Genomic DNA, 21,665 nt, shown 5'->3' with positions numbered 1-21,665 from the left:
GAAGAGCTCTTTCACAATCGCATTGGCCTGGTCCTTGGAAACGTTAGCTAATGAAGTGATGATGGGTGAGAGTCAGCCTTACAGCTGGGAAAGGGCAAAGGGGCCAGGAGGTGTGTCTGTGGGAGAAGCAGCCTGACTCAGTCCAAGTCTGGGAGACCTGGGGAAGATGTCCTTCCTGAGTCTTGTCACCTGGTGGGGCTTGCCAGGGACCTGTGGTGGGGAGGAGCTTCTCCTGTGTAAAACAGTAGCAGGGTGTTGATGGGTTACCTGAGATGTCACATGGCAAGTGCTCAGATCAAGCTCAGGCACAGCTCATGCTTGGTCTCCTTATTATTGATTTTCATCCCGAAGAGAACTTGATACCCTCTGGCCCCACGGCACCTTCTGTTTCACCTAATTGGAGGAGCCATGAAACACTCAATGGACACTTAACACTGGGCATATATTTTCTTATTTAATTCTCAGCACTGGGCAGTGGGTATGATTATTCCCATGTTACAGAGGAGAAAACCAAGGCTTAGACCTTCCCAAGGTCATAGAGTTGCTAAGAAGCAGGTCATGGGTCTCAGCAAGGTCTGGCCGACCCCAGGCTGTACTCTTTCCTGGATTCCCGAGAGTTCCTGCTCTACAACCTGGGGCTTCCTAGTCCCATGCGGCATTTGGCTCAAGCCCCCTGTGGTGGGCTTTCAAGGGACTGGTTCTTATTTAGCCGTGGACTGGCGGGTCAGTTCCTTCACTCTGACCCGACTTTGGGTCTTACTCTGCTCTCAGAGAGGCTGGCCACTCTTCCAGCTTTGGCCTCCCACATCTGTCCCAGTGGCCCATGGCAGTTTTGGTTTTGGTGCTGTTATCTCATGTTCTGAGAAATTCTGTTTCTGAACAAGTCACCCAGCAGGTCACCCTACCACTCACACACAGACACCCACACACAGATTCACCCATCGATACACATGCATGCACATACATGGGGACTCATATACAGCACGCTAACACTCACCCGCTCAAAGACACACAAATATATACATATATGAACTCCCCACACACAGAGGCACATTCACTTAACAACCACATGCGAACACACGCAGACAAGCACACACGCATACACACAGAGATATGTACATACAAACACTCAAATACAAATGCACACAAACGCGTACAGACACGCCTTATATATGCGTGTACCTACCACGCAGACACACACATGCAGACACACAGAGACATGCCCACGCAAAGACATTTGGTGGGAGTGATTTTTCATGGAGAAACCAGCTTCTCAGCCTCTCTGAGGCTCCCCCCAGGTCCCCAGTTTGCCAAAGCCAAGCCCTTTCCCACCCCACTCGTCTGCACTGGCACATCTCCTCTGGGAGGGGATACATTTATTTGAGGTCTCTGTCTCCTAGGAAATCGTTGGCTCTCCTCAAGGTGGGGCTGGTGTCTGGTTTGCTTATTGCTCAGTACCCTGACCTAAAGCTGCTTACCACATGGCAGGAGTGCAAAAAACATTTGGCGAATGAATGAATGAATTGCTCCCTCCAGAAGAGGGGCCCACATCTGATCCCTTCATAATGTGCTTACCCAGGCCCTGGACAAGAAGCCTATCTCCAAGACCACTTGGAATCAGCCGCAGAGAGCCCTGTGAGGGCCAAGGGTCACTGTCCCAACCAATGGGGCCTCCTCTCTCTCCTGAAAAACAGAGGCCCAGGGAGGGCAAATATCTTGCTTGAGGATTTGACTCTGCAGAAGTGTCCAGGCTGCTAGAGTCTGAATGCTTATGTTCCCGCAAATGTCATGTCAAAACCTCCCACTAAGGTGATGGTATGAGAAGGTAGAACCTTTGGGAAGTGCTGAGGTCACGAAGATAGAGCACTCATGAATAGGATTTAGCTGTTATAAAGAAACCCCTTCCCCTTTCCACCACGTGAGCATACAGGGAGACATAATCTGTGACTCAGAAGGAAGAGGGTCCTCACCGGACCCTGCCGGCACCCTGATCTCAGACTTCCAGCCTCCAGAGCTGTGAGAAATAAATGTCTGTTGTTTGTAAGGTTCCCGGTCTGTGGCATTTTGTTATAGCAGCCCGAATGGAGTAAGGGCACCCACAACCAGGCCCTCCCGGCCCTCACACTCTGCTCTACCGTGGTGCTGGGCAAGTTGCTGTTCTCGTGAGGCTCTGCTGTCCTCTGGCCTCTCAGCCTTTGCTGCCACTGAGCCCTGTCTTGAGCAAGGACCTTGTCCCCTCTCCCCAATTCCAGGACAAGCCTCTCCACCTGGCACCATTGGGAGCCTCCCAGCACATCTGTCAACAAACCTTTCCTGCCAACTAGCACCCTCCCGAAACGTGGATGAGTTGGGGTCTCTGCCCTGTTTAAAGCCCTCCAAAGCCTTCCTGTGCTCCTGAGGCCAAGACCAGACTCCTTAGCCTGGCAGTGGGGCCTGTATGAGTCCCGCCTACTCCTCCACCCTAGGGCTCCACCCCACTGTCCACCAGCGGAGATGTTCAGGTCAATCATGCTCACCTTGCCCCAGGGCCTTCTCGGGCTCACATGCTCTTCTCTCTGTCTGCAGTCTCTTCCTGTCTTCTTTCAAAACACGGTTCTTTGGCCCCTTCTCCAGGAAGTGTTCCCTCAGCCTTCTCCCCTCTGAGTGAGGTACCCACACACATCAATGTGTATTTAGTATTCAATGAACGTATGACTTGGACAAATTACTTTGCCCCTCCCCCATCACATCTTCCAAATGGAGATAACAGTTTCTAGCTCATGGGGTTGTCTGAGGATTAAGTGAGATGCTATTTATAACAGTTCCTGACTCAGTGAATGCTGCTTTCCTGCCCCCCTGAGCCGGTCTGCCTGTTTGGAGGAGCTTAGAGGAGCCCGGGGATGGAGCCTGGGGTGCTCTCTGGAGCAGGCCAAATTCTCCTCCCTGGGCAGCAGCCATTGTTGAGCCCACCAGACCTGGGTGACCTCTCCTGTCCCAGAAGCCAGCACAAGCCAATGGGACCCTGCCACTTGGGGTAATAGGCTCCCAAGTTCCTGAGCCTGGGGAATCTGGCCCAGAGGTAGAGGTTTAGGCTAGTGGGTGGCCCGCAGGGTCTGTGTGTTGGAGTGTCTGCAGTTAAGGACAGAGCCTTCATAGGTGATGGGACTGCTGCAGAGAAATCTTGAGGGCAATGAACCCCAGTGCACATGACCACTGATGGGGCCTCGTTTCTCTTCCGAGGAACCCAGGACCGGGGAGGAGGCATTTCCTGCTGGATAGTGGGTTGCGGGTGACCTGGATCAGAGCTGTCTGTGAGCTGAGGCAGTGACTCCCTCCTACCACTAGGTGGGGATCTGGACTCGCTCGGCCCAGGATCCGGGGGCTTGGCTTCCTCCAGGAGCCCCTGCCCCTCCTGCCTCAGGCCTGTTTGAGGTCAGTGGTTCCCAGCCTGCCTGGCTGCCGCCTCTAGGGGATCCAGGGCTGTTTTCTGTGCCTCCGTTCTAATTTATGGCTAGGTCCTTCTGCCAGGCAATGGCACTAAGAAAAGTGAATAAGAGCTTGGACTTTGTGCAGCCAGAGTTACTGGAGTTTAGATCCCAGCTGCACCTCTGGCTCTGTGGTTTTGACCCCTTGAGCCTCAAGAGTCCTCATCTCTAAAATAGACTCATGTCTACTCATTCTACAAAGGGCAAAAGGATATGTGGCCATCCTGGTCGCCACGAAGAGTGCAGAGAATCAGTGTTCTGATCGCTGATACTCAGGTAGAAGCTCACCCAGGAGGAGGAGCTAAATGTGGGACAGTCCCCATCTGTCCCATCCAACACTCCCCCTGAGCTCCTTGCTCTTGAGGCTCTGTGGGAAGCATGGCCCAATCCCCTCTCTCAGGATTCCCACAGACGAACAGGGGTTAGAACATGGCAGGTCCACGGGGAGGTTGCTCATCCTTCAAGACAGGACAAACCCCACATTCTTTCTGCCTAGAATGCCCTTTTGCCCCCTCCTTTCCTGTCTCTCTAAATGCTTCGTTATTTTCAAAATCCTTTACATCATCATGATTTATCTGGCTCTTCCTCCCTCCAATCCTGGGTTCCTGCAGTCTTGGTGTGTACCTCTCTGTTGGCAACGGCTGGTGGAGCAGAGAATTTTGTCTGGGTTCAGGCTTCTGGCACAGAGGAAATGCTTAATGCACATATAAGAACGTTGCCTGAAGATAAGGAAAACTTCATAGAGAGGGGACTTCGAAAGATGGGAGGACATTTCAAAGGCCCAGGAGCAGGGTATTGGGGTTTCATGGGGAAGGGGAGTACCAGCCCTAGTTCAGGAAAAGCTGTGAGCTCTGCTCAGGGCAAGCAGCTCTGAGGGCGAGGTAGGCCCAGGAGGGTGGTGTGGCGGTGGCTGGGAGACCTGGGGGTGGGGGAGAAACTGACTCCTCAGAGGGTCTCCTTGGAGCCCCAAGTCGAAAACCTGCAGCTTGTCTGGCCACATGGTGGGGGCAGGGCCCAGGACTAGTCCAGCCTCTCTCTGGGGCCACCTGGTGGAGGCAGGGCCCAGGACTAGTCTGGGGGTCATGGCTCCATCCCTATGCCGTCCCACCTCCTCAATGCCCCATCTCCACAGCTGCCACCTCAGGGGTAATTAATGAAGCCAAACTCTGTGATGGAGCTGGGAGCCCAGGTGGCTCCCTGTGTACCCTACTGGGAGCAGATTTTAATTCTTTCCTTAGTTCAGTTTTCCAGGGGGCAGAGCTGAGAGAGAGCTTGGACTGTGGGGTCAGATATACCCGACCTCCGACCGGCTCTGCTACCTCTCAGCTGGGTCATCATGAGCAAGTGGCTCCGCCTCTCTGAGCAGAGCAGGTTTCCTCACCTGTGAAATGGGAATAAGAGCAGTGCCCCACCTCTCAGGTTGTCATGAGGTTTAAGGAATCAATGTGTTTTACCACAAACAGATGTGCCCTTTCTCCTCCCTTGAGGGCCCAGGAATAGACTGTTCGATGCATCTCTACCCCGAGTAGGGCCCCACTCAGTGCCTCTTACAGTGGGTCCCCAGTTTCCTTCCCGCTGTGCCACCCACTGTGCCATCTTCACGAGAGCATCTGAGCTGCATCTGGACTTTCCTCACATTGAGGCTGAGCCTGTGCCTCAGGCTGGTTTGTGGCATCACTATGGCTCCACCTCAGGACCCCTCCCATGGCCCCACATGCTGATATCTTAAGTGCCCAGGGCTCCCCAGGCACCTGTCTTTCTGGACAGTGTTCTGTTTTCAAAACCATTCTCATTTTCCCACCTAACTGGTGGAAACTAGACTTCTCAGGGCTCCCTCCCTCAGGGACATGTTGGGTGACGGCCCATGACTTACTATGTCTCCCCCCCCCCCCACACAGGTGCCATGCTTGCAGCTTCCAGGGCATCACATCAGAGGCTCAGAAGTCCCCTCCTCCATCACACAAAGGCACTACCTCTTCTGCCTCCATCAGGCCCTGAGCCAAAGGCTGAAAATAATTTCCCCTTATCTCCTATTGACAAGCAAGAAAACTGAGGTTCAGAGAGCCCAGTGCAGGTTCCATGTGTGAGAAAAAGTGAAGGACAGGCCCAGGGAAGCAGAGAACCTGAAGCTTAGGATTGTTCTAAGTCATCTGTCTTTTCCTTGGTTCAGGTGCCCTGTCTTCCCCTGAAGCAGGAGGAATTTGAGTGAGAATTCACACCTGTTAAGGCACAGGGACTAGCCAGGCCCAGAGGGAGCTGTGCTCCCTGGCTCTCACCACTTTGGGAGCCAGAGGTCTCTTCCTAACAGTGAAAAGGCAGAGGCCGTGAAGGAGTTAACTATTCTCGCTTTCATGTTACTTCAGCACATATGTACTGAACAACTTCTACACTATTGTGTGCCAGGCATCCTCCTCACTCTCAGAAGCACTGGTTTCCTGGTGTGTGTGTTTTTTCTTTCTTTCTGTTCAAAAACTGAGATATAATTCACATACCATAAAATTTATCCTTTAAAAATGTACAATCCAGTGATTTTTAGTATATTCACAAGGTCACGCAACCTTCACTGCTATCTAAATCCAGAACCTTTTCAGCACTCCCAAGAAGAAACCCTGACCCATTAGCAGCCACTGCCTCTGCCCCCAGCCATTGACACCCACTAAACTAGTTTCTGTCTCTATGGATTTGCCTATTCTGGACATTACATATAAATGGAATCATACAATATGTGTTTTCTCATGACTGACTTATATCGCTGAGTATATTTTTAAGGCTCATCCATATCATAGCATGTATCAGTACTTTTATTCCTTTATATTGCTGAATAACTAATGTTCAGCACCAATTATATGCAAGTACCAAATTTTGTTTATCCATTCATCCATTGATGGACATTTGCGTTGTTTCCACTTCTTGGCTATTATGAATAATGCTGCTATGGGACATTCATGAAGTCTTTCTGTGGACATATGTCCTTATTTCTCTTGGGTCTATGCCTAGGAATGGAATTGCTGGGCCAGATGATAACCCTGTTTAACTTTGTAAGGAACTGCCAAACACTTTTTTCCAAAGTGGCTGTACCATTTTACAGTCCAATCAGCAATTCCTTGCCATTTCATGAACATGCCACGCACACTCCTCCTTGCTCCGCAACTTCTTTCTTGGAGAGGCCATCCTTGGCCACCTATTAACATCTGACATGCTATGTATTTTTTGCTTATTTTATTTGTTGTCTCCCCTCACTAGAATGTGAGCTTTGTTATGTTCATCATTGTATCATTATTCCTAGCACAGCGCCTGGCACATAGAACCTGCTCAATAAATATGTGTGGAGTAATGCATGAATGAAGACATGTGGGCACACAGAGGTGTTAGGGGGGTGCCCCAGGGTCCCCGAGCTCCCCTGCCTATGCATTTCTCTACCTCTCAAATCTGGCATGGGGGCTCAGCCCAGACCATTCACACTCTCACGCTCACCAACCAGGGGTGAAGGGGGACCCAACCTCTTCTGTAAACTGGGCAGAAGGTGGGTGGGAGAAGCAAATCTGTTAGCCAATCAGTCATCACAACAGGCCCACCTATCGGATAGGGCAACAGTTTAGTTAAAGGGTTTGAAAGGCAGTAGTTGGAGGGGGCATTTGAATGTGGCATCGGTGCCTTGCGTTGGCTCTGTCTGTCCCACTGCAGGACTCAGTCTGGCTCAGACACTGGATGTCAGAGCTGCTTGACAGGAAAGGATTGGTCCTTTCCAGACCAGGAATGAGAGACAGACCATCCCAGCTGCACAGCCGACCCTGTGGGTCTTTTATGGCCTTGTCCCAGGCAGCCTCTGGGCACGTTAGCCAGGAATCCTTCAGTGGTAAGAGACAGCTCAAGATGAAGAAAGAGAGCCGTTCATTGGATCATGTGGTACTTGGAAGTGCAGGGGAGGGGGCAGCTGGCTTCAGAATGCTGGGGGCTTAGGCTCCCAAACGTCCCTGGGCTCCCTTACTCTGCCTTCCCTTTAATTTCTTTTCTTTGTGTGTTGTGTCATTCTCTCCTACCACAAGTGGGCTTCTTCAGGGGACAGGGAGTGTGGCTGCAGGCCACTGCAGGTTACAGAAATCCAGTTTAGTGGCCCAGGAGAAAAAAAATTTGCCCAGCTGCTCCTCTCAGAACCACCCACGAAAACACTCTGATTGGCCCAGCTGGGGTCACATGCTCACGCCTGTCATATACTGGGACCAAAAGTCCATTCCCATTCTCCACTGTTGTCTATAGGGTTCCACTAGAAAACCAGACTTGCTGGTCTCTCTCAAAATGCCAAGTACTTGGCAATACGATTTCTTTTAATCCATACAACTGCCCTGCAGAAAGATATACTGGTCAGGGCTCTTTTGTTTCCTACTGACAGAAGCCCAACTCAAATTAGCTTAAGCCCAAAAGGGAATTTATTGCTCACCTAATTGATAAAAGCATGAGTGGACTTTAGGCCTAGCTGGGCCCAGGGAGTAAAATTAGTCTGGGCTGTCTCCCATTAGCTCCAGCTTTTAACCTGACTCCCCTCTGCATTGGCTGGGCTGTCAGGCACATTCTCCCCAAACAGCGGGAAAGATGCCCAAGGCAGCCGAGGCCCAGATGGCCTTTACAGCCCTCAGTCCCAGGAGAAGAGAGAGGCCTGCTCTTTGTGTGTAGAGCAAACTCCCTGGGGAGACTCTGACTGGTTCCCATGATGGTCATATATCTATTCATTGGACAGGGGAGAGGCAACTATAATTGGCCAGGGCAGGTCACATGCCCACCCTTGCAGCAAGAGGATGGGACAGAACTGTGGGGGTTGGTGCTACCAGAACCAAGAGAGGGGTAGGCAGATTGCATATGCTCAGCTGCAGTTGGCATAATTTTCCCATTGTACAGATTAGGAAACTGAGGCTTGAAGAGATTAAGCAACTTGGCAGGGCAAGAGATTAAGTAATTTGCCATAGCTAGAGACGCAGCTGGAAGTCAAACCTATGTCTACCAGTTCTTCCCAGAACATTACTCTGCCTCCTTTTAAACTGATGTTGAAACATCATTTGAGGAAGTAAAGTCCTGTTCACAGCCGTGTCATTTCCATCCTCCATGTAGCAGCTGACACAGAGATGCTGCCCTGGGAGACAAGATCTTTTATAAGCCCTGCTCCATGATTGAAAGAATCTCTGAGGTCATTGACTCCTGTTGCTATACTGACTCAGTAATCCATCATCTGGCCTCTGTTTGAACACTGCCCATGACAGGGAACTTACCACCTCACAAAATAGGCAGCTTGTTCCAGATTTGAACTGGTGTAATAGTTGGAAACATCGCTGGTGGTTAGAAACAGGAAAGTCTGGACTGACTCTTGATCATTTGTTTGTTTCCATCCGTCTGTAAAAAAGCTTTTGCCTAGAAGTGGAAGAAGAGAGAGAGAGGTAGAAGGTGGGGCCATCCAAATATTTGAAAGTTATCATGAATCCCTTCTACCCAGTCATTGTGCCAATTTCCTCAACTGCTCTCCACTAATGAGGTTTGTTTACTAGACCTATTATGCTGTCCCAGGTAAAAGTATCTATGGTCTCAAGAGCCCTGTAGAAAAATGTGGGCCTCAGTAGGTAGAGCACAGAAGACAGGAAACTCTCTCTTCCTGCACTGGTTTAAATAGAGCCCAACATTACTTGCTTCTTGGCAGCTACAAAACACTATTAACTCTAGTTGGTTCTAAGGTCTGCTATTTAGCCAGAACCCCTCGCCACTGTGAATAGATGACATTGTTTTGTTGTTGTTGTTGTTGTTGTTGTTGTTTTAATCAAAAGTGATGCGTCAACAGTGGGGTTTTTTGCAAAAATGTAAAAATCCATCCGAAAATTCATATAGAATTTCAATCATCATTTTACCTAGACAATCTTGAAAATGAACAAGACTCAGATTCTTCCATTTTAAAACATTCTACAAAACTACAGTAATCAAAACAGTGTGGTATTGGCATTAGGATAGACATATAGACCAATGGAATAGGATTGAGAACACAGAAATAAATCTTCACATTATGGTTAATTGATTTTCCATGAAAGTGCCGAGACCATTCAATGAGGAAAGGACAGTCTTTTCAACAAGTGGTACTGGGAAAACTGGATATCCACATACAAAAAAATGAAGTTAGACTTTTACCTTACACCATCTAAAAAACAACTAACTCAAAATGGATTGAAGATCTTAAGGTAAGAGCTAACACTATAAAACTCTTAAAAGAAATGACAGGGGAAAATCTCATGACCTTAGATTGTCAACAGTTTCTTTTTTCCCTTGTTTAGTCCAGACTTTATAAATGGTAATAACTTCATCTATCATTGAGTATAACATTTTGAAGAGAAAGAAACAGAGTTTCTGTTTATAGTGTGTGGAGCTCTCTGCAGTCTCCACATGACCCCTTCTTTATATCTTTAGTTATAGGAGTTCCATTCGGCTAGTCTTCAGATGGTTCTCCAGGTTGATTGTTCTATAATTTAGTTGTAATTTTGTGGGCATGGAAGGATGGGAGCATAACCTTTACCTACTCTGTCATCTTGACTAGAACCCAACATGGTTTCTTAAACATGGCATCAAAAGCACAAGAGACAAAAGAAAAATGTAGGTAAATTAGATTTCACAAAATTAAATACTTTTGTACATCAAAAGACACTATCAATAGAGTGAAAAATCAACCAAATCACATATCTGATAAGTTTTTAAAACCTAGAATATATAAGGAATCCATACGACTCAACAAGAGAGACAAACAACACAATTAAAAAATGGATGAAGGACTCTGAATAAACATTTTTTAAATATACAAATAACCAATAAGCACGTGACTATATGTGCAACATCATTAGTCATTGAGGAAATGCAAATCAAAACCACAATTAGATATCACTTCACACCTATGAGGATGGCTAGCATTCAAAAAAAAGTGTTGGCAAGGATGCGGACAAATTAGAACTCTTGACATCCTGTTGGAAACCTAAAACGATGCAGCTGCTGTGAAAAACAGTTTGGCAGTTTCTATAATATCTAAACATAGAATTACCATATGACCCAGCAATTCCACTCGTAGCTATATACCCCTAAGGTTTGAAAACGGGGACTCAAACAGATACTTGTATACTGATGTTTATTGCAGCATTATTCACAATAGCCGAAAGGTGACGACAACCTAAGTATTCCTCAATAGGTGAATAAACTGTTGCATGTACATATGACAGAATGCTATTCAGTCACAAAAAATAATGAAATTCTGATACATGCTACAGCATGGATAAAATTTGAAGACATTATGTGAAGCGAAATAAGCTAGATACAGAAGGACAAATATTATATGATTCCACTTATGTGGAATATCCAGAATAAGCAAATTCATAGGCAGAAAGTAGACACAGGGGCTAAGGGGAGGGGGAAATGAGGAGTTATTGCTTAATGGGTACAGAGTTCCTGTTTAGGATAATGAAAATGTTTTGGAAATAAATACTGCTGATAGTTGCACAACAATGTGAATATACTTAATGCCACTGAACGGTATATGGCAAATTTTATGTTACATGTATTTTACCCCAATTAAAAAAAATGGGTCAGTACTGCTGCACATCCCTCAAATACCTTCAATGTGAACTTTAAAAAGGCTCCTTCCTCTTCTTTTGGGTGGAATTGAGCGGCATGCTGGCTGAATTTCAGCCTCCTTTTGGTTGCTCAACTTGAAAGATGCACTTGGGTAGGGAACAGCCTACACAACCATATGTGGTGACCATGTGCTGGATTTTATATTTATGTTTCCAATTGGTCAAAATCAAGTTGGGTCCTCAGTACACCCAGCGTATTTGCCATCTCTCCCAGCTTTGTGATACCTACTGAACTGATACTGTGCCATCTTCCATACCGTTGATTAAAAAGTCAAACTGGGCAAAACTCTGTTGCATCTCAGTAGAGATCTCCTGCCAGATTTGTGTTCACCTATTAGCTAACACTTTTAGTGTCTAGCTGTCTAACTGCCATTGGTCCTACTTATGCTTCTAGAATGACACATTGTCATGCCTTGTCCTGCCTCTTTTCTTGCTGGTCTTCTCCACATTGTCCTTGAAGATTTCATAGAATTAGATTGAAGACTTTACCAAACTCCAGAGAGAGGCTATTTCATTCTGCAAGTCTGGACAACCTTTTGTGGAAGAAAATGAGGGTACTTTGGCTTTCCTGGAACTTTGAGGGGGTAAGATAATGCAGGGCAGTGGTTTTCAAACATGAGCATGCACCAGAATCACCAGAATGCCCAGCTCAGTGCCTGTAAGGCAACTGCTGAACTCTACCTAAAGAGTTTCAGGTTCAAGAGGTCTAGGTGGGGCCCCAGCACTTGCATTTCTAGTAGGTTCCCAGGTGATGCTGAGACCACTGGTCCGGGAACCACATTTTGATAACCACTGATACATTGGGATAAAAGTGAGTGCTCTGAGGTCAGGTAGACCTTAACCTGTTTGAGCCTCAGTTTCTTTGAAATAGAGACAATAATCCCACCTCACAGGGTAGCATAAAAATGCCCAGCTCAGTGCCTAACACATATGTGATCAATAAATATTGAGTCTTGTACTAATATATCTCATAATGAATCTGTGCTAGCTGCTTTTCCAAAGTTCTCATAGACTGTTGCTGAATAATCTATGTACACACTGGAGCAGGGGTTGGTCACCTTAGCTTTTCTTGAGCTGATCTGGGTAATGGGTATGTTTAAAAATTGAAAGTAGTCTACAGCCATGCTACCTTGAACAAGCCCAATCCTGTCTGATCTCGAAGCTAAGCAGGGTCGGACCTGGTTAGTCCTTGAATGGGAGACCACCTAGGAGACCACCTGGGAAGGTGCTATAGGCATAAAAAATAAAAAATAAGGGATTATAAGCTGACAAAGTCCTTGCAATCTGTGAGGTCAACCAAGGGTTGTCTCACCTAAAAAATTAAAAAAAAAAGGAAGAATTTAAAAAAAATTGAAAATAGAATGGTTAAGGAACATTCCTCTTAAGCAACATGTCCTCTTAAGGAGCAATGGGAGAAGAGAATAAGTCTTTCAAATGAGAGGAAGGAAGACTGGCTGAACTGGAGAGGACCCTTCTGTCTACTGCTTCTTTTTTGCCTCTTAGCTGGTCATTTGTGGTGCTGTCAGAATTTTACTTTCCACAGCCCATTCCTAGATATCAGTCCAAGAAGATGGGTGCCTAGCTCCCAAGCAGGGCAAACCTCTGCTCCAGGTGGACAGGGCTTCCAAGGCAGCCCCCAGCGGCAGGTCCCTCACCCTGAGCACCCTCGTTCCTGTGGCTTCTTGAATGCTGGGCCTCCTGCCCTACTCTTGAAATGCATGTTTCAAAACTGAGATGTTGCCTCAGCCTCTTTTCCCAGGATTCTGTGTTGGTTTCTTTTTGGTCCTGCTTCAATGGTGACTCCAGGCTCAAGGGATGAATAGGACTCATGGACAGAGCCAGGCAGGCAGCCAATTCGCCTAGTACCTCTGCCCGTTTCCCTAGCCCACAGTCCTAGGCTCTGAGAGGTCCCTCCCACCCTTTATCCCTCTCCCACATCTCCTCCCCCAAAGTCCTATCCAAGTTCTGCAAATGTGACCTAATTTGGATAAGGCCTTTGCAGATGTAATCAGTTAAGGTGACATCATCCTGGATTTAGGGTAGGCTCTAAAGCTAATGACTGCTAAGAGAAAGAACACAAAAACAGACACACAGGGAAGAAGGCCATGTGAAGACTGAGGCAGAAATTAGAGTGATGGTGCCACAAGCCAAAGAACTCCCAGAGCCACCAGAAGCTGGAAGAAGGAAGGATTCTCCCTTAGAATCTCCAGAGAGACCTCGATTCCAAACTCAGGTCTGCGGAACTATGAGAGAATAAATGTCTACTGTTTAAGCCACCACATTTGTGATAAGTTGTTATGGCAGTCCTGGGAAACTAATACATTAGTCCTCTCTTATCTAAGGGGAATATGTTCTGAGATTCCCCAGTGGATGCCTGAAACCGCAGATAGTACTGAACTCTCTATATAATATGTTTTTCCTATACATACATACCTGTGATACAGTGTAATTTATAAATAAGGCACAGTAAGAGATGAACAATAGCTAGTATAGATGTCTTCCACTATCTGAAAGTAGACCATTCCTATGAAATCTTTCATAAGCCAAAATGGCATAAAGTGAAGAAGCAATTACCATTAATTTAAAAAACAAACGTCCTCTTAGGATTTCTTTGTTAGCAAAAATAGGTACAGTACTTAATATAGGTCTTTTGTAAAAGCAAAGTGTTTAATGTGAGATTTTGAAAAGCAGAGGATACCTGGAATAAAATAGAACAATTATAACAGTATACTGTAATAAAAGTCATGTGAATCTGGTCTCTCTTCTCTTTCTCTCTCTCCCTCCCTCTCTCTTTCTCTCTCTCATTGATAACCGTGGTGGCTACCCAGTGACAGAGCAGTGTATACAGTGTCGATATACTGGAGAAAGGGATAATCACATTCCCGGTGAGAGGAAGCCCGATGGCATTAGATTTCATCATGCTATTTGGAATGGTGCACTATTTAAAACCTGTGAACTGTTTATTTCTGGAATTTTCCATTTAGTACTTTTAGGCCACGGTGGACTATGGGTAACTGAAACTACAATTAAGGGGACTCTGCCATACACCTTTCCTTCTGACTGTCCACGGGCCGGGCCCAAGTGCACTCCCCCTTGGAAAGGACTGTCCACATCTCTCTCTCCCCACAGTGGAAACTCCCATCTCTCAGGGAAATTTACTTCGGTGTTAAGTGGGAAAAAAATATGATAATTTAGTTAAAAATCCCTTCCCTCTGAGCCATTAAAAACTTTCCTTCACACACTTACATTCCAAATTAAGCCTTCTGGTAGAATGTGGTCTGAAAAGTTTTGAGGCCCTCTCGGCCTCCCTGGCAGGGCTGGCCTCCTCTGCAGAGGGCACTTCTGCCATGATGCTGACCACATCTTAAAAGTCGTGAGAGCCCTGTCTGTCCTGGCTTTCTTAGCCTGTAGTGCAGGCTTGGTACATCATCATCCTAATAAATGTTTATTGATTTAGTAGACAAGGGAGGGGTTTTTCTGATGTCCACACTCCTGGCCACCTCTACCCTAGCCCTCGAAAATTCCATGAGAAATTAAAACATACGTTTACACAAAGACTTGTACACAAATGTTAAAAGAGGTTTTATTTATAATAGCCAAATCTGGAAACAATCTAAATGCCCATCAATAGGTTACTAAATAAACAAATTGTAGTAATATATAATGGAATACTACTTGGTAATAAAAAGGACTGATCTACCCACCAATGTGGGTAAATCTCAAGTTCATTATGCTGAGTGAAAGAAATCAGACTGAAAAGAATACATACTGTACAATTTTATTTACATGTAATTCTAGAGAATGCAAATTAACCTATCATGATAGGAAGAAGACGAGAAGTTGCCTGGAGATGGGGTGAAGAGGGGATTGACTGCAACGGGACAGGAGGACACTCTTGGGTGTGATGGGAATATTCTGTATCTTGATTGTGGTCATGGTTATACTGATGTATACGTTTTTCAAAACTGATTCAATTAATACTTTAAATGAATGCAGTTTATTGTATATAAATTACAGCTCAAAAACGTTAATTAAAAATAAAATTCTGTAAAGCTTTGGACCCTAAATACTGCATTCTCTACTTCAATAAAAATAGGATATGCATCTTGCATATCTTTAAATAGGAGAGGTCTATTTGAGAATTTATTTAGTTCACAAATATGTATTGAATGCCAACTCAGTGTAGGCATTTGGTTGGTACTGGGAGGTCAATACTACAGGAGGCCCAGGGCTCTAACAGAGCTTGCCAAGTTCTCAGAGAGAGAGGAGCTAGGATGAAAAGAATACGCCAAGAGCAGAGAACATGAATTTGCCTCCTCGATGTTTCCAAACTTGCCTGAGGTGCTTATTATAAGTATTGAAAACATCTGGGTTCTATCCTCAGAACTGCTAAAAGGGCCTAGGAATCTTTATTTTCAAGAAGTACCCCAGGTAAAATTTCAAATCAGGTAAATTTAGAGAAAGTGCTTAAGTGGATCTCCATTTCAGGCATAGGTAGGAATCTCTGTCCAAAGCTAATTAGAGGACTTTAAAGTAGAAGAAAGTGCCATTCGTCCATGTACCTGTCTCTGGCCAATGAGAATCCATCAATTCCTCCCTTCCCTCCGCTCCCAGAGCCTCACGCCTCTCTACTAGAAGTTGGGGAACTGTCTAGGAAAACAGAAAACATCTCCCCTTCCCCCAATCCCACCATCTCTCCAAAGGTTAAGATTTTATTAAGCGATTCTGCAACTTGGGTCAAACAAACATACAGGTCCTTTGATTAGACAGTGTTTCCACTCCTCTGGCCTGAGAACTCAATGCTAACCTAGTAAACCTAGTGAACGCGTTCTCCATGCTGAGAATGGTGAGTGTGAGGGTGGATGGGGAGAAATTCTGTCTTTTGTTCACTCAGGCCACAGGCAGACATGGTTGCCATGGCCATGAGAACTCTGTACTCTACAGGCAGCCATTTTGGGAAGGTCTGTGTCACAGCCAGAGATCACCCAGTATCTCAGGGTCTGGCAGCTAGCCCTGTTTCCAAAGCTGGCTGGGTTCCTCCACAGGATGCCAGGATTTGGGGGCAGAAGGCGTTCAGGCCTTAACTGCTTTCTCCATCCCTGTAGAAGAAAAATGACTATCCTCCCTTTGGGAACATGCCATTGTAACCATATTTTAAAATCCCAAATCAAGACATCATGCCTGACAAAAAAGTTTGTGATTGATCCATATGAAAAGTTTTTTATAGGTATAAAAATCAAGTCACAGTTGTTACATATTGAATAAATTGTATTTTTGGAAAAGAATGCAATTGAGACAGACATGTCCTGAAAAATCTAAGCTTGTGGGTCTGAGTGGGGGTGATTTTGACCCGAAGGGATATTTGGCAATGTTTTGAAACATTTTTGGTTTTTACAGCCTGGGGTGGGGAGGCTACTGGCATCTACTGGGTAGAGGCCAGGGATGCTGCTGAACGTCTTACGATGCACAAGACGGCCTCCACAACAAAGAATTATGCATCCCAAAATATTAATAGCACTGAGGTTGATAGCAGCAAAGCTTTGTGAAGTGATGAACAGCTGATATTTTGGAAGTGTTCATATTTTTAGTCCCTTATGAAGTAGTTTTACATCCTTTAGATGTCTTTAAGCATTTCTGTCTATCTTTTCAAGGTGTTTTAAATCTACTTTTAAATTTCTAAACTTTTTTGTAGCTAATTATTTCTTCTCTATGTTGTGTATATTAGCAAAAGCTTAGAATAACTGAAATGTCCAACAATAAATTATTTATTGGAATAAAATTAAATATCTAACAATGGCTGGTGAGAACAAACTAGATATTCACGCATACACACACGCGTGAAAAGAAAACCATAGTCAACGATTATAGATTAAAAGAAATTAGAAAGGTTTAGTAAGTAGGGAATAATTTATCTAAGCTCCTAAATTCCTAAAAACATATAAATGTATGTGTATGTATGTGTGTATATAATTTTTTTAAGAGGAGGCACGGTTGTATAGTGGTCATACTTGCTGCCCAGAAGTTTGACTCTCTTATTCATCTTCTCTCAATTTCAGTTTTTTCATTTGTAAAAAGTGAATAATAATGATGGTATGCAAAGGGACACAGGAGCCAGCTGAAAGAGTTCCCGATGGCCAAAACTGGAAGAATTTGAGTGACAAAATAAATAACATAGTATTGGATTTTAACCCGAAGTATAAAATAAACATCTATGAGGTTGTTCTGATATAAATAAATGTTGAATAAATAAGTAAATTGTAAAGAATAGGTAAGAATTGCAAATAATGTATGTAGATATTCCTCCCCCAAGGAAGGGAGCATAACTCCCCACTCCTGAAGTGCGGACAGTTCACAGTGACTTCCTCCCAACTGCTATAGTATGGAAAGAAGGGGGAGAAAGAACTAGCTTTATGTGGAAACCTGGCAAACACTACCTCAGCCAGGTGGTCAAGGTCAACATCGTTAGTGATACGTCATCTTGATAATATGTACGTTTGATAGGATGTGATGAGAAAAGTGCTTCACCTCTGAGGCCTTCCTTCCCCAAACCCATAACCCCAGCCTAGTCGTGAGAAAAACATGACACAAAGCCCAAACAAAGGATGTTCTATAAAATACCTGACCAGCACTCCTTAAAATCGTCAAGGTCATCAAAAACAAAGAAAGTCAGAAAAACTGTCACAGCCAAGAGGAGCTTAAGGAGGCATGATGACTAAATGTAATGTGATATCCTGGATTGGATCATGGAGCAGAATATAAAATTAGGTAAAAACTAAAGAAATCTGAATAAAGTATGTATGGATGTTAGTTAATAATATTGTATCAATATTGATCCATTAGTTGTGACAAAAATCACCATATTAATGTAAGATGTTAACAATAGGGGGCATACAGTGACCTATATGAGAAGACTATGTACTTACTCTCTTTGCAACTTTTCTATAAATCTATTCTAAACAAAAAGCCTATTTAAAAAGTGGATATAGTGTCTATGTTATGTTGTCGCATTCAGTTAGGGAATTTACATCAAGCATTTAGCATACTGGCAAATGGTAAATGTTTAAGGGTAGCTACTATTTATCATTATTGTTTTTACTTCTATTTTTCTTATTAAAGCAGCAATACATACTCATTGTAGAAAATTTTACAGATGAGCCAGAGAAAACAGAGATGAACAGCCACAAATTGGATATCTCTCTAGACAACTACTGGTCATATCTTGCTGTAGATCTCTGCAGATATATAATTTTTTTTTTGTAAAACTTGGATCACACCATACATACAATTTGGCAAGTAGCCATAATTTAGGTAACATTTCTGTTGTTCTAACTTTTTGGTCTTACCAGTAGTCAAGAGCCCAAATAATGGGCCAAATATTAATTAGAAAGAGGAAAGAAAAACTGGACACTAATGCTTAAAAATACACAAAGGGTAGCTACTTATTCATTAAAATAACCCTCATCTGAAAAGTCAATGACTGACTTTTCTATTATAAATCTGTTTTATTTCATAGTTAAAAAAAAAAGTTTTTTAAAAGTAAAGAAAAAAAAGAAGTAAAGGGAATCTGGCAAAATGTAGATAGTGGTTATCTCTTGTGTTTCCTTTGCACGTTGCTGTGATGCCAGATTCTCTATAAAGACAGCGGCAACACCACAGATAACTGAACAATGGACACTGAGTGTTTGGCTCTAGTACTTTTCAACCAAGTGTCATTTTGCCTAAATCACTGGGTTCACTGGTTTGCTTTTGAGAAAATCTGTTTACTATGTAGTATCCTAAATGCTTCCCAAATATTTAATGACCAGATGAAGCGAGTATTATTTTGCTCATTTTACAGATGAAAAAACTGAGTCCCAAAGAGGCTAAGTTGCCCAAGGTAATACCCAAGCCGTATGGATCCAGAGGCCAGGTTCTTACCACTCCACTGCACCATGCTGCCTCCCAGGCCTCTCTGGGACAAATTGCAAGTAGCTAACAGCCTGCCCCATGCTGGCAAGGAAGTGACAATTGCACTAAGCTTCAGGATTCTGGGGCCTGGCACCTGGAAGCCATCAGAATCCAGAAGTCTACAGAGGCCACTTCTTAGTTGTCTGAACTTGGGACAGTCCCTTTATTTCCCCAAGCCTTACTTTCCTTATTAGTAAAATGGGCATTCTTTCCTAGTCCTCTGGGCTGTTATGAGCTCAGGTATGTGAGGATGCTTCAGAAACTGTGATGCATGCATGTAAGCAGGAAACCAAAGGAGAGAAGCGGGTGCCATGTGAACAAAGGTACAGAGGCAGGACTTTAAAGGCCATTGTGAGGGAGCTGTGTATGGGACTCTGGTTCCTGACAAGTGGGACAGGGGTGGAAAGCAGTGTGTTATTAAATCTTGGAGGGCTTTAATGTCAGATTATGAGTTGGATGAGTTTGGATGTTAGTGACAGTGAGACAGGAAGGGAGGGCTATCAAGGGGAGTCCACGGCAAAAATCCCGGATGGTGGCAGGGTTATCGTCAGCCCCTAAGCTGGCCTCAGTGCTTCAGAGCTGTCTGAGACAGCTCCCCGGGATGGGCTCTCTGGGTGGGTGAGGGCTCCAGCGATGTGTAGGGACTTGCTGGCAAATGTTAGTCAATGTCCATGAGAGGGAAGGATGGTATGGGAGGCAAGAACTATTGCTCTTTCCAGAAACCCAGGGAAACCAGAGTGTAAGTCTCTCTCATTTGGTGGCCTCTCCTAATTTATTGTAACCAGTTCATTTGATCTTTCAACAGTCTGAGAAGCAGGTAAACTATTCTCTTCCTCGCACTCAATCTGCCTTTTTGAACGTCCCCAGTGACCTCTAATTGCTCCCCTCCCCTAATCATTTACTTGCTCCTCCTTGACACTCTTGCCAGTATTTTACACTGCTGACCTCTCCCTTGCTGTGAAAAAGTTTTTTTTGTTTTTTTCCTGCCAGGACTGTACTCTCTTGGCCAATCCTTTAATCGATTTTTCTTGAGCTGCTTTGCTGGTTTCCTTTCTTATTCTTCACACCCTCCAAGATTCTATTCTTGGTCTCCTTTTCGCTTGCCATGAATTCTCCCTTAGTGCCCTCATCAACTACCAGTATGAACTCCCACCATGCACTGATGCGTTCCAAATCTTCAGCCCCTGTATTTCCAACTTCAGTTTCATCATGAATAAAACTAAACTTACCTCTGCCCATACACACTGCCTCTTGTCTCACTTAATGTCATCATGGCCAGATAGGGTTCTGTTGTCAAAGCTATTGAAATGCACCTGGCTGGCTTAAGCATAGAAAGGATTTACTGGAAGGAAAGAACGATTCATCAACTTGGAGGACAGGCTGAAGATCCCGACTCAGAAATGATGGAGGCCAGAGCAGCTCTGGTGAGTTAAGCAGTGGGTACAGGTCAATGGCTCTTTAAAGGTGTGAAAACTGAAGAATGTAATATAAGAATGTTATCTATCGTGTATGGTTTGTCGACTGTTAAATACACTGTATGGGTAAGGAAGCTAAGGCCCACAGAAGATAATTCACCCCCTATCCCTTCTTTCTTTCTGCCATTATGCCCAAGATTAAAATTATAGAAAGAGAGAATCTAACATGGTCTTGGTCAGGGGTAGGCGGAGCCCCCTTCACTTACAGTCCCACCAAACTGTACCCGACAGGAATGATTTTTTTCCCCTTAAAACTAACTTGGAGTTGTCCTTTTAGGTTTTTTCAGTGTGAGGCACCATGAGCAGCAAAGTCCCTCGCAACCAACAAAGTCTCTCTCAACTCTATGTCTACGAGACACTGTGGGACATTCTGCATGGGAACTAGCATAAGCTCTGGAAGTTTTTGGAGACAGTGGAGTTGCAGATCAGCTTGAGGACCTATGACCCTCAGAAGGACAAACACTTCTCAGGCACCATCAGGCTTAAATCTACTCCCTGCCCAAAGTTCTCTGTATGTGTTCTGGGGGATCAGCAGCACTATCATAAGGCCAAGGCTGTGGATATCCCCCACAAGGACATCAAGGCGCTGAAGAAACTCAACAAGAATAAGAAACTGGCCAAGAAGTATGATGCCTTTTTGGCTTCAGAGTCTCTGACCAAGCGGACCCCACAAATCCTGCTCCCAGGCCTGAATAAGGTGGGCAAGTTCCCGTCCTTGCTGACCCACAATAACATGGTGGCCACAGTCGATGAAGTAAAATCCATGATCAAGTTCCAGATGAAGAAGGTGCTGTGTCTGGCAGTGGCTGTTGGCCACATGACGATGACAGATAATGAATTTGTGTACAGCATCTACTTAGCTGTCAATTTCCTAGTGTCATTGCTCAAAGAGAACTGGCAGAATATCCAGGCTTTATACATTAAGAGCACCATGGGCAAGCCCCAGCACCTGTACTAAGGCACAGCTTAATAAACGATACTGTAACTATTAAAAAAAAAATTAAACTGGGGTTTTGAACCTGAAAAGGGTGAGTAGAACCTGGGATGCAAAATCACAAGAGTTTATCATATTTCTGCCTGAGACATTCTTAATTTCTGCCTCTCTCCTACTCCACTTCTAAATATTGTTCTAA

The 21,665-nt window shown here is 44.7% G+C and overlaps 1 pseudogene; it reads left to right on the top strand.

Annotated features, from left to right (window-relative positions):
* The first annotated feature begins 20,972 nt into the window (after positions 1-20,972).
* Positions 20,973-21,490, top strand: LOC120621154 (60S ribosomal protein L10a-like; annotated as a pseudogene).
* The last annotated feature ends 175 nt before the right edge of the window (positions 21,491-21,665 follow it).

This window comes from Pteropus medius, unplaced genomic scaffold (assembly GCF_902729225.1).
Source record: "Pteropus medius unplaced genomic scaffold, Ma_sr-lr_union100, whole genome shotgun sequence".
In the NCBI taxonomy this organism is placed as follows: Eukaryota; Metazoa; Chordata; class Mammalia; order Chiroptera; family Pteropodidae; genus Pteropus; species Pteropus medius.
The sequence above is the reverse complement of the archived record's forward strand: the minus strand, read 5'-3'. Positions and strand labels throughout refer to the sequence as shown.